Below are 13093 nucleotides of genomic sequence, written 5' to 3'. Positions count from 1 at the left end.
TGGATGGTTAGGAGGACAGTGGCATCCCCACCCCATCAGAATTCATGTCCTAGAATTGACATTGATACTCGCATTTTTCTTGATTTATTTCAGATCTTTCAGCGATGTGCGTTCAGTGGGAGGAGATGTTCCTGTCGACTACAAAGGTATCTGTGGTGACTTGGTCAATCTCAAAATAATGTGCGGGCTCAGTCTCTTGGTGGTGTTCATAGGGATAGGGTGTGAGTATGTGCATTCATAGGGATAGGATGATTGTATGTTCGTATGTATGAGCGTCTGCATTTGTATTGTGTTAAAAAATCTTGGATAACTCGGTACAAATAAAGATGATAAATAACTCAATTTGCTTAGTATCTTCTATTTTATTTTGCTTCAAAAGAAATTACTACCATAAGCAAATTGCATAGATATATGTGTGAAGAAAAGAATATATTACATCGGTGAATATATTTATTTTGTTAATATAAATATATTGGATGGTGGGTTAACGGGTGTCTCCCCGTCGGAGCGATAGTTGGAGCTTGTGTTGATGCGGCGCGTACTCCCAATGCCGACGAGGGTGACTTGAAGGGGCTCGATCAACTGCAGCACAAGATCCACTACGCTCATGTCCGCTCAATCGGTGATCTATGGAGCTGTCACCATGCCATAGCGTGAATCGACATTTCCTGGGCAGTAGGTCTCGACGATTGCGTAATACTACTTCCTTTCCGGTTTATAGGGTTCAATTCAAAAATCTCACCAACCAAGGTAGATGATGAGTGGTGGAATAAATTTTGTAGTTTGCAAAAGCATTCAATTAATGCGCTGGTTTTTCTCAAAAAAATATGTTTACCAATGCATGCATGCATGAAGTACTGTAGGAGATATGCCCTAGAGGCAATAATAAATGTTATTATTTATCCCCATATTCCTAATTATGTTTATATTCCGTGCTATAACTGCTATGGTTCTCGAGTCTGCAATAATCAGGAGGCTCGGAGGAAGACTCATATGCACGTGTGGAATAATAAACGATAAGATGTATTCCTAGTCTGACCGCTAAGACTAGCTCAAGTGTTGCATGATGGTTTCGTTTTCCTGATCATAGGCATGTCTATGCCAGCAACTTTGAGGGCACAATCTTAGAAGAACATTTGTGTTGAATCGACCCGAATTGATGTTATGCTATGAGATGCATTCGTCACAAGTTAATGGTTAATGACATAGAGAAGTTATTGTTTGCATGATTCCTTAGACCATGAGAGTATCGAGTTTTTTCATGCTTGCTTCATAAACTTTGGGGTTTGTTAAACGTCATCCCTAATTGGGTGGCAATTACGGCGGCTTACGGGTTCATAAAAGAATATGTCAAGGGACTTGATAGCTCAAGATTGGGATTTACTCCTCCGAGGATGAAGAGATATCTCTAGGCCCTCTCGATGTTACGGTATCCATCATCGTCTGGGCAGACATGATGTGATTTGATCACGGGGACGCCGGAATGCGGAAACGAGAAAAGAGAACAAAAACGGTAATGAGGTAACTGGCATTGTGGACAAGTGTTGATCAACGGGGATGCCGATAAATCTCACCTCGGGATTTGTAACATATCGTGCAGTAAAAGGAATAGCGCACAACAATTGGAGGTTCACTCAAATATTTATTAGTGTGGGTATATGGGTCAATATGGGTGTCCACGACTCCGATGTTGATCATTGATCGGAAGGTGTTCCCAGTCATGTCTATACTTCACCGAACCAATAGAGTCACACGCTTAAGGGTCATCTATCTGCTGAATTCTAGACAGAGAGTCTGAGAGAAATTCACCGAAAAAGTTTCGGAGACAACGGAAGAATTTCAGAGAGAGAACACTGGAATAGTTTTGGTAAAACAGAAAAATTGTGTCGGAGTATACAACTAAGTCAAAATGGTTTCGGCACACGGCTGGAAATTCTTGGACGGTGCCAGAATTGACCTGAGAACTTCTGTGATTTTTCCGGGGAGAAAAACCGGAACTGTTCCGAAGCTGCCGGAACCGCTGTGGTTGCTTTTTGCTGAAGAAAATCATTGATCCGAAAAAGTTTCGGAATGCGTCCAAATTTGTTTTAGTGGGTACCAGAAATGTTCTAGGCCTACAGAAAAAAAGTTTTGGATTTAACTGTCGCAGAAAAATGTCTTCGTGAATAATGAAAGTGTTTTTTGGATTACTTTATGGAAAGCCATCATTTATGGATTTTTCCGGAAGGCTTCTAGAAGGACTTGGGGATCAAGAAACCCCCTTTGGGGGGGGGGGGGCATAAAGGTGGGACGTTCAAGAGTGCAGCTCCTCCATGGAGCTCTACTTGTCATTTTTTTATACCCTTTATGCCCTTTATGCTCTACTTGCCAGGAATTAAGTATGAGGGGGGTCAAATGACTTAAATTTTTTTATAACAGGGGCCAAACAATACTAATACATGTATTTTTGTCTAAATTATACACTATTCATCTACTGACTAGCAGCAAATCACTGATCTTAGGGGGGGCCAGGCCCCTGCTTGTCCCCTATCTCCGCTACTGCCTGCAAGTACATGCATTGGTCAATTTTCTCTTAATCCTTGCATGCAATGATTTAATACACCTTTAAATCTAAATATGTGATTGGAAACAAACACGTTGAAACTTATAAAACGGAAACATAAAATTTTGAGATAAGCCATGTAATGCGAGAAGAACGAGTAGGTTGAATTCATAAGGCCGACGTAGGAATCGGCGAGACCGTAATTGGAGCTTGGTCGTTGTAGCGGGCAATCGTACAAGAGAGAGAGAGACTAGACCTTGATCGGGCCATCGGGGCATGTGATGTGAGCCCACCGACACCGTCGTACGCCTCGGCGACGGTGGGATGCTGAACGTTGGCACCCGTGACTCCGTGAGGTGCTGGCTCGTACGCACATCGCATCATTCTGTCGAGGCATGCCTGCCAAGACTGACCACCCCACCACAACCACGCTGAACCAAGTCATGGCCCTTTTGACACCCAACTACTCGCACCAGGTATCACTACCATGTAGTAAAACCCTCTAGTTCTCGAGTTCTTAACAAAAAGAAGAAAAAAAACCTCTCCGGGTTTATACAACTAGAGCCCACACCCACACTACACATAGTCACATACATACATAATTTAGTGTATGTTAGCGTATGTGTCTGTGTACTATATTTTCTACATAACAGAAAGACCCAAAAAGCAGATAAATAAGTGTGTAATAAATTAATCCATGTTATAACTTTAATAGAAATTCATGTAGTACTCCCGAGATATGGCGCAAACGGCCAAACCGATACAATATGATGAGAAATCCTGTTACAAAGTGGTCAAAATAAAATCAATATCCGAGATATAAGCGAAAGACGCCACCAACTAAAAGTCGACCATGAGTATAGGAGTAGCCACACCGCACCTAGAAGCACCAGAGATGTCACCATGTACTCTCTCGTATTACAATTATATTGTTCCACAGTTTCATATTGCAAGTCGGGGCAAGGAGAGGTGCCCTGACTTGTGGCGGCAGCGATGGGGCTAGGTTCTGCCCGAGCCGCTCACAGGGAGCGACGCGGGGGCAGTCGTTCCCCTTTTTTTGGTATTTCAGTCCAAAAATTCATGTAATGATCAACCCGTTTTTGTGATTCCATATTGTGCCATGGGAGAGGATAGTTACACCAACAAAATGTGGACGACTGCCACAATTTTCACCTGTGGGAAAGAAAATGGAGGTGTGCCAAATAAACAAACAAATAAAAAATGTGAACCAAATATGTGAATGTGAACATCGTCAACATATAAGTCTGTAAATCCTCTTGCGCTGCAATCCGGCCGAGGACGGTGTCAGTGGCCAAAATCACTGTTCTGGCCTTAAGGGCAAAGATTAGCATGATTTGACCCTGGTTTGGTTTTGTTTCTTTGGATCTGACCTTTTTGATACCGATGTCGTAGTTGGTGGTAGGGTATCACTGTCTACGCATATGCCAATGGCGGTAGGACTTGCTTGCGTCGTCACGTTGTTCAGCTATTGATTAGTTGCTACTGCCGAGCCCCTTGGCCGTATACCCTATCGCGAGGGCCCTCCGGCGGGGCCTAGCATACCTCTTATCTGCTTTTCGGGGGCCTACTGCCAAGGACCCTAGCGGTAGGGTCTTATCCACGTCAGAACGGCGTGAAGGCAAGTCCTACCGTCATTAACCTTGACGGTAAGCAGTGAAACCCTACTGCCAACTATGACGGCGATAGCAAAAGGGTCAGATTTTTTTAAAAACGAGAGTCAAATCTTGCTAATGTATGATTAAAGGGCCGAATTGCCGACGTCACACGCGCGCGCGCGCACACACACACACAACACACACACACACACGCGGAGATAGCAGTGCTCCACTCTACTTCTTTTTTTGACAGGACACAGGAGTACTCCAGTCTACTTTGCGCAGGCCGCAGTAGGTTGTGACATGTCACGCCAGCTTTGCAGAGCACTGCTTGGGGTGGTGCCGCAATGCAAGACCAGGGTTTTGAACCTTTTCACATGGCCAAGAACCCTTTTCTCTGAACGCAGTAGTACTACTAAGGTAACACGGGCCAAATTAGTGATGATTTTCTATGCCAACCTGCAAAAGTGTCACGTACGCACGTCTTGCCCATACCATTCTCTTGGGCTCTTGGCCATTGATTGTGCAGTGTGCACTGCACTTGTGTTCCCATGAGGCATGAGCTGGACCTGTTCGTTGAGAGTCATGCTCGAGCTCTGGGTCATGGCGCAGAGACTACGTGTCGAAGCAGCAGCTCATGGGTGAACGACGCCCAAGTCTTGGCCCTCTCCACACAACAAGACTACGCCCACTTTCCTCAACGAGTTTCTAGACCAGCAAAACAGCCACACAACCACTAAGCTCGAGTAGATTTCCAAGAGAACAAGAAAATGGAAGAGATGATGTGATGAGAGAGACATGGCACGTCACGCGCCATAATGCAAGGCGCCTGTCTGGTTGAATATTATATTATAAGGGTGGTGCAGTAAGTTCGGCTCCTATCTGGTTGACATGAACCAACTCGAAAATAAATTTCAGTAAAAAATATAACTAAGATATAAGTTCGTTGGCAGTGTCAGGGGGCAAGATCAGTTGGAGTTTATAAGTACCTGGGCCTGAGGATACCTCAAAGTTCCCTAGGCATGGGGTACATTACCGATGTCGTATTTCGACATGATCGTCATGCATGACATTTTTTTTTTGAAACAGAGGCAAAAGATTTGCCTCATTCATTAATTAAGAAGGAGAGTTTTGATTACATGAGAACAGGCTTTACAACATAGCCCATCAACAAAAGGTGCAAATGAATTACTCTCGCGGCATGATGATGCTCAGATGCCTAGCCCCCGCGGTGACCCACGTCCTGGCCTCCTCCTGGATGAGTTTTAGGATGTAGTGTGGCGGTGTCGATTTCTTCTGGAAAACTCTAGCGTTTCTCTCATTCCAGATGACCCAACATACGAGCATGGTGAGTGAGGCCATGGCCTTCCTGTTTGCTGTATTTGGTTTGGACATGCTTGTCCACCAACACTTGATGTTGCGTTCCGTCCCCCAACTATTCATCTCCAGCGCCCCAAGTCCAAGCCAAGCTTTGACCATCCTCCAAATACGCCTGTAAACCGGCATTTAAAGAAAAGGTGGCCGGATGTCCCGCTGGCCCTCCTGCAAAGGGCGCATAGGCCACAATTCTCCCAACCCTCTTCTGCAGCCTATCCGCAGTCCATATCCTGTTTTGGATGGCCAACCAAGAGAAGAACTTGACCTTGGGAGGCGCCCAAACCTTCCAGATGGTCTTGTTCATGACTGTGGAGGTGGAGCCCAAGAATTGTGCCCTATAAGCAGAGCCTGCCGAGTATTCTCCATTTGCCTCAAATTTCCCAGTGATGTCGTCGTCAACGTCCATTTGCAATTGTATGCCTAGAAGCCGCACCCAGAGATCAACAAACTGGACAATGTGCCCCACCGTGAGGTCGGTAGAAGGGTTAATCTTGTGGACCCAAGCCATGTCGCGCATGGCCTCCCTCACGCACCGTTTTTTTCGCTGGCAGGCCGCAAAAATGAGTGAGGCAATATCCTTTGGCCTTTTCTCTCCTAACCATGGCGCTTCCCAGAAAGGTGTCTTCCCTCCATTGCCCAAGGTGATGACTGTGGATGCGTAGAAAAGGTTCATATCCACCTCGGAGCATGGGTTGCCCAGGCCAACCCACAGCTTAGACGGGTCCTTCCATGCCATCCAGGGCCATCTCAGCCTGAGAGCTCTCGCAAATTTCCCCAAGTGGAGTATGCCAAGCCCACCGAGCTGTGTAGGGCGGCAGACTGTCTCTCAATTGACCTTGCATTTTGCTCCTGTAGTTGTGTCGCTAGCTGACCACAAAAAAGCCCGCTCTATCTTGTTGATGTTTTTCAGCACCCCAGGGGGTACTGTGAGCGGGGTGATGTGGTAGATGACCTGTGAGGTGAGGACCGATTTCACCAAGGCCGCCCGCCCAATAGTGGTAATGTTCCGCCCCTGCCAGGGGGGCAACCTCGCCGCAACTTTATCCTCAAGGGGTTGAAAGTCAACCCTTTTGAGCTGCCAGATCGAAAGGGGAAGGCCCAGGTACTTCATCGGGAAGGAAGTCCGCGTAGCAGGAAGGCTGGCCAGGATATCATCCAGGTTCATGTGACCACACCGAATAGCAACTACAGAACTCTTTTGAAAGTTGGTTGACAGCCCGGTGACCTCGCCGAAATATCTGAGGATGGCAGCAAGGTTATGGACATCCTCCCGCGTCGGCGAGATGAAAATTGCCGCGTCATCAGCATAGAGGGATGTCCGGACAAGCGATCCCCTCCCTCTAAGCTTGTGCAGAAGGTCGTGGTTCGTTGCGACATCGAGGATCTGCTGTAGCGTGTCGATTGCGATGACGAAAAGCAAAGGAGAGAGAGGGTCTCCCTGCCTAAGTCCACAACCATGGAGGACCGGTGGCCCGGCAATGCCGTTTAGAAGAACGTGTGACGATGAGGTGCAGAAAAGGGCAGCAATCCAATCCCGAAAGCGGTCCGGAAAGCCCAAGCGACGAAGCAGGTCCAAGATATATTCCCATCGCATCGAGTCGAAGGCCTTCCGAATGTCCAACTTGAAAAGCAAGGAAAGGGTCTTGTTTCGGTGCAGTCGTCGTGCAAGATTTCTGACGTACATGAAGTTGTCATGGATGCTTCTTTTTTTTATGAAAGCACTTTGCGCATTGGAGACCAAGTCGTTCATGAATGGGGCAAGACGAGCGGACAACACCTTGGCAATGATCTTGGCGATAGCGTGAATGAGGCTGATGGGGCGGAAGTCCCCAATCTCTTCCGTCCCATCCTTCTTCGGTAGCAAGACAATATTTGCCGAGTTCAGCCAGTGCAGGTTGGACGTTTGTAGGTTGCTGAATTGATGAATAACTCGCATGACATCGTCCTTGACAATGGGCCAGCACTTCTTGAAAAAGCGCCCGTGAAGCCATCCGGCCCCGGGGCCTTATCGCCCGGCATGAGGTTAATGGCAGCCATGACCTCATTCTCAGTGATGGGGGCATCAATACCGGCCAGATCAACCGTCCTCAGGTTGAGGTTCTCCCAGTTTAGGTCCCTTATGCTGTGTTGGCCTCCACCTAAAGTCCCTGCAAAGTGCTCATGGATGATTTCCTCTTTGACCTTGTGATCAGTGACCCATGTGCCATTTCTCTTTAGCCGGTGAATGTGATTCTTCCTTCGGCGCCCATTAATTCTGAGATGGAAAATTTTGGTATTGGCATCGCCCTCTCTGATATTTGCTATGCGAGCGCATTGCTTCTTTCTTGCCCTTTCAACTGAGGCGAGGGAAATGACTCGACGCTTGAGACGACCTCTAAGGTCCCTTTCCTCCATAGAGAGTGGGCGTGTTTCCTGGGCAATGTCGAGATGGAGGATGATGTAGAGGGCCGCATGCAGGTGAAGCTTCGCCTTTGAGAAAAGGCCCCTGCTCCATTTAGCCAGGAGCCATCCTGTGTGCTTTAGCTTGAAGAAAAGCCGTTGGCAAGGCTCAGTATGCTCGCACGGATCCGCCCAAGCTTTGAGAACGATGTCAAGGAAGCCTGGAAGACATGTCCAGAAATTCTCAAACTTGAAGCATCTTGGTCGCTTTGGCCCTATATCATCAACGAGGAGGAGAGGACAATGATCTGAGAGTGAGGAAGAGATGGCATTACAGAAGACCGAGTCAAGCTTGCATAAAGTGGGGTTTTGCCGCTCATTACTCCAAGTGAAACGTCTGTTCTGTAGGTGAATTTCTTTGAGTTCGCATGTGTCGAGAGCATCACGGAAGCGCTTAATACGGCTGCGGTTGACATTTCTATTGTTTTTGTCTCTGGCTCTTGAGATTTGGTTGAAATCGCCCATGGCAATCCACTTGGTTCCAGAAGTTGGTTTTTGGGCGATCAAGTCCTCGAAGAAATCATCCTTTCTGTTGGAAGCCGGCAAGCTGGAGCCGCTGACTCTTCTGCCAGCCCTGCCAGGAGCCCGCGGGGCGGCTCTTCGCGCTGCACGCACCCTCTCGACGCGGCGCGCTCGACTTCCCCCACGTCCGTCCTCCCAACTCCGCCATCTCCGGTGATAATGCCTGATGAAGCTGCCCCGGTCGGAGGCACGACTGCTAGCCCCGTCCTTCGCATCCTTCCGGCTCCAACCCCTGCCCCGACATTGTCTGCCTCTTCCTCAACGCCAGCACGCCCACCAGGATACGAGCTCTCCACGCCGCCCATGCCTCTTCATGTCACAAGCCAGCCAGCTCGCCGCACCCCATCGCCGACTCGCCACGGCCACGACAGCCTCGACGCCCTCTTCAAGCAGCCGGAGGCTGCGCTCCTGCCTGCACCACCTCCCAAGTCACGCGCGCAGAACACCCGAAGACCATGGCAGGCGTCACAATCAACTCGAGCGTCGGCTTCTCCCTGCAGCGCACCGTTGCACGCGCTAGGGAGCGACGGGATGTTGCTCCGGTCTCGGTGGAGGCCGAGAAGCTCGTCTGCCGAAGCCTTGGGATCGTGCAAGACGGCAAAGATGTCACTAAGGATGCACTGGATGAACTGGGCCGCCGTTTCCAGCACGAGCTATCGCCAACAGTGATATCGGCGCTACGTGCTCTATTCAAACTTGATGATGAGGAGGCCACGGCTGTCGAAGACGCCCTGATCAACCATGGTGGTCAGGCTGCTCTGGACCACGAGGTGGTCGAGGCTACAGGAGCTGTCTGATTGTTCTGCAGGCACCCACCGAAGCGAGTTTTAGCTAGTTTCCAATGTTATCCTTCTTAGCTCAAGTTAATTGTTCCAGTGATCGGTGGCCAAGCTTCACTTGCCTCCCTGATGGTTGTAACCGTGTGTCGGCCTGCTGTACCTCTGTAGCTGGTTGTATCCTCGTTGTACTGCTTCCTAGTTTGATGAAGAACGCATGTGTTTGGCTACTTGCCTCTGCTGTGCACTGGTGCCTTCCCCAAGTCAAGCCACACTCCACTGCATCCATGTCTTCGCCTATCCCCTGTTCCCCTGTGTTGCAACCTTGCTGGGCGTTGTTCCACAGTGCCACGAGAACCATCGTTTCCCCATGACAGAACAAAAAATCGACTTCCTCAGTTGGAATGTGCGAGGGCTGAATGATCCTCATAGACGTGTGACGGTGCACGAGACAATCGCCTCCTCGTCCTGTCACATAGTTTGCCTGCAGGAGTCTAAGCTGGAGGATGTTGACCAATTTGTTGCCACCTACCTAGGCGGAAATCGGCTACGGAGCTTCGCCCAACGGCCTGCGGTGGGCACACAGAGGCGGCATGCTAATGCTTTGGGATGATAGTGTCGTCCGTATTTCGGACGTTCACACCTCCGAATTCTGTTTATCGGTAACTGTCAACGTGATTCACTCCGAGACGTCATTCAAGTTAACTAATGCATGACATTTCATCCAACAACTCAGGTGCAAAGCCAGAATAAGACGGTCTGAACGGCAAAACAACGAAGGAAGCATCAGAGGTGTTGGTTTTGAAACACTAGTTTGTATACTCAGAAGCCGAAGCAAACGTACGTGCAAGCTATCCTCACAAGCAACCAAGCAGGCAGCTTAATTGATAGCTACCGGATCGTACTGGCCGGCGACTTGCACTATAAAGGATCGAATCGATCTTTGGCAGGACGTAGCGACTTCTTTCGACGGACGAACACGAAACAAGTCGATGGATTACAACAGGCTCGTCTCGAGCCTGGTATTTCTTTATTGCTTTTTGGTGATCTGGTTCGATTCAATTACAAGGCGGTATGCACGTATATATGCTGATCCAGCTACCCTATAGCTAAACCTAGTCGGTTCTGGACTAGAGTACTACACAGACACGTACACAAACGTGTAACCGGACGTCGGGTTTAATCCTAACAAGGGTTCCCTAGGCATAGCGAACAACACCAGTGATATGGTATTTGGGCATCATGGCATTTCGTCAAACAGCTTAGGTGCGAATGCCAGAACGGACGTATACAACGGCAAGGCAACGAATGAAGGTCATTGCCGAAGCTGTAGTAGGCTACCCGATGTGCAGGTTGGACAGCTGACAGGAGGTCGGTGGCCATCGTTGCTCGGCGAAGACTGCGGCGGCGCCGGCACAGGATTAATATGGAAATGTTTATAAATACAATTAAAATAAGCTTGAGAGACCAATCCTGTTACATGGTTTCAGATTCTCCAGCAAACATCAGCAGACACATTTAATGTTGCAATTTGTGGTCAATGACACTTCATCCATCAGGGTGTGCTGATGAACAACTGTCGATGGTTGAAACTTGAAAAAGATACCTGTCGCCGGAGCGGGCTTTGCCTTCCTTCAGGAACAAAAGGCACACTATTACAAGGTTTCATTTCTTATTTAAAAAGGCAACGCTTTTGCAGGGTCTTGCTGTTGAAGACGAGCAACTAGTAACTGGAGCAAGCAGAGCGTGAACACACGCCTCATGGAGTCAGAAGCAGAGCTGCCGGATGAAACCAGCTGATCCTCATCGGAAGATCTTCAGACAAACAGAGCCAAGACGCCATCATCGTTTCCTGGGCAGCACCTCCGCTCTGGTTATTCCTCTATGGACAGCTCTCCTGCTACTACAGCGGCACCCACCAAACAAAGCACTAGATAGCTCCCGTCCAAACGAATTAAGTTGTATCTTTCGATGTCTAATTTATATCTACCGTTTCTGAAATTTGTCAGAAATATCAAAGTTCTGATGAATGATCATTTTAAATTCTATAATAATTCATCCAACAGCCATGCCATGAGTAGAACAGCTTAATATAAAAATCCCTAAGTTTACATCATCTTGTACGGAAATTTGCGATATATTTCAGCAACGGTTTATAATCCAAGCATTTATGGCATCTTAATCAGAAATTTACTATATATCTACCACTGTTATCAAAGATACGAAATAACGGACAAAATTATTAACTTAAACTGAACGCAAGTCCTTGAGAGGATTTGGTGCCATACCATGTCTCCAGAAATTATTTACCGTGAGGTTGTAAAGAAAGCCCGCTCTCTGTGGAATAAAGAGGATATATCAGCAGGAAACATTTCTAGTTTTTCTTGTTTGTCTATATTTTCAAATTTTACTGAATTCCATTATCCGGAATTCTCATTTTCCCCTCGCTCCATACTGATTAATAAATTGGAAAAAATATCCCAAAAATTATGAGTTAGGAAACTACAACAGTACCACTTATACAAAAATTATTATAATACCAGTTCGAATACACCCTGAACTATTGCACATTTACGTGGTGGTTTTGCTATGATGCGGCTTTGTAGTTGACAGATGACGATACCGGCACAGACCTCCCTGAGGATGTGGCATTATAGCAAGCATAAATTTTATTGAGGAAAGACCATCATGACTAATTTTATTGAATTTAAATACTAGGACTAGGAATTGCCTCGTCCAAAAGTTTGGAAATCTACAGAGGATTACACTAACCCAATCACACCGGGTGGAGCCCTCCTGTCGGTGTCTCACCGGCGAGCGTGCACACGGCAGCGTCGCTCGGGACTGCGCGAGGGAGCTGCACGAGCATGCGGGAGAGCGTGCTAGAGTGGCTCGTGGCTCGTGGCTGCGCAGGCAAGGGCTCACAGGGAAGCTCGGGAGAGGGACCACATCGGCATGGTATGGATTGCAGGGGAAACTCAGAGCCATGGACATGGTTGATAAATGCATCAGCCAGAGCGAGGCATCACCGCCGCCACCGGGAGGTGTGCTCGGGGTCACAGAGCTTCAAAGGTATGGCGGCAGAAGCTCCGTTATGGCTCCACAAACCCTAGGAGGTTGATGGAGGAGGCCGGGATGCGCCAAAGCAGGAGGAAGATAATGTCACTGTGTGGGCGATATGGAATTCCTTCCACCCTAGAGCTCCTAGGGACGAAGCTAGGCTACCGGGCAATGTGTTTTGGCGTATAGCGGACGTTGGCCGCGCAAACGACGTGCAACGCATGCGGCTCCCCTTCCTCCAGCGCACGCGACGCCGCACGTCCCTGCCGCACCGCCGTTCATCAGCCGCCGGTGGCACACACAGCACGGACGGTTCACGGAAGCAAGCTGTCGTTTCATTGGGGACTGCTGCTCAGGCGCTGGCTTTGCGGCCGCATGCATTTTAAATTCACTAGCCTATGAAGCTGCGTGGACTGAACTAACGTATACCCAAATGGAGCGCCAAATACCCAAATGGAGTAAGAATCAATATACACCTAGTAAACAGCAGACAAGTAGTAACTATAATTAAGTTACTGTGAACAAAGGTGAATCAGCGTGGAGTTACCTCCTTCTTCACGGTCAGTGTGGGCTTGTTGAGATTAATATCAAGCTCCTTCTCAAGTGCACCGACCAGCTCTTTCTCAAGTCCACCGATCACCTCACCACCATGATACACCACATAATAATAAACATGCTCAAGTGAAGAGAGGTTCTCCAAATGTGTTTCTCGCACCCAACAACTTGACCCCCTCTTGGGGCTTTGGAGAGTGGCGAGTTCA

The 13093-nt window shown here is 48.1% G+C and overlaps 1 pseudogene; it reads right to left on the bottom strand.

The window, feature by feature from the left end:
* Positions 1 to 12864: 12864 nt before the first annotated feature.
* Positions 12865 to 13093, bottom strand: part of LOC119298807 — a 39962-nt pseudogene continuing 39733 nt past the window's right edge.

Source organism: Triticum dicoccoides, chromosome 1B (genome assembly GCF_002162155.2).
Source record: "Triticum dicoccoides isolate Atlit2015 ecotype Zavitan chromosome 1B, WEW_v2.0, whole genome shotgun sequence".
Taxonomy (NCBI): Eukaryota; Viridiplantae; Streptophyta; class Magnoliopsida; order Poales; family Poaceae; genus Triticum; species Triticum dicoccoides.
This window is presented reverse-complemented; position numbering and strand designations above follow the sequence as displayed.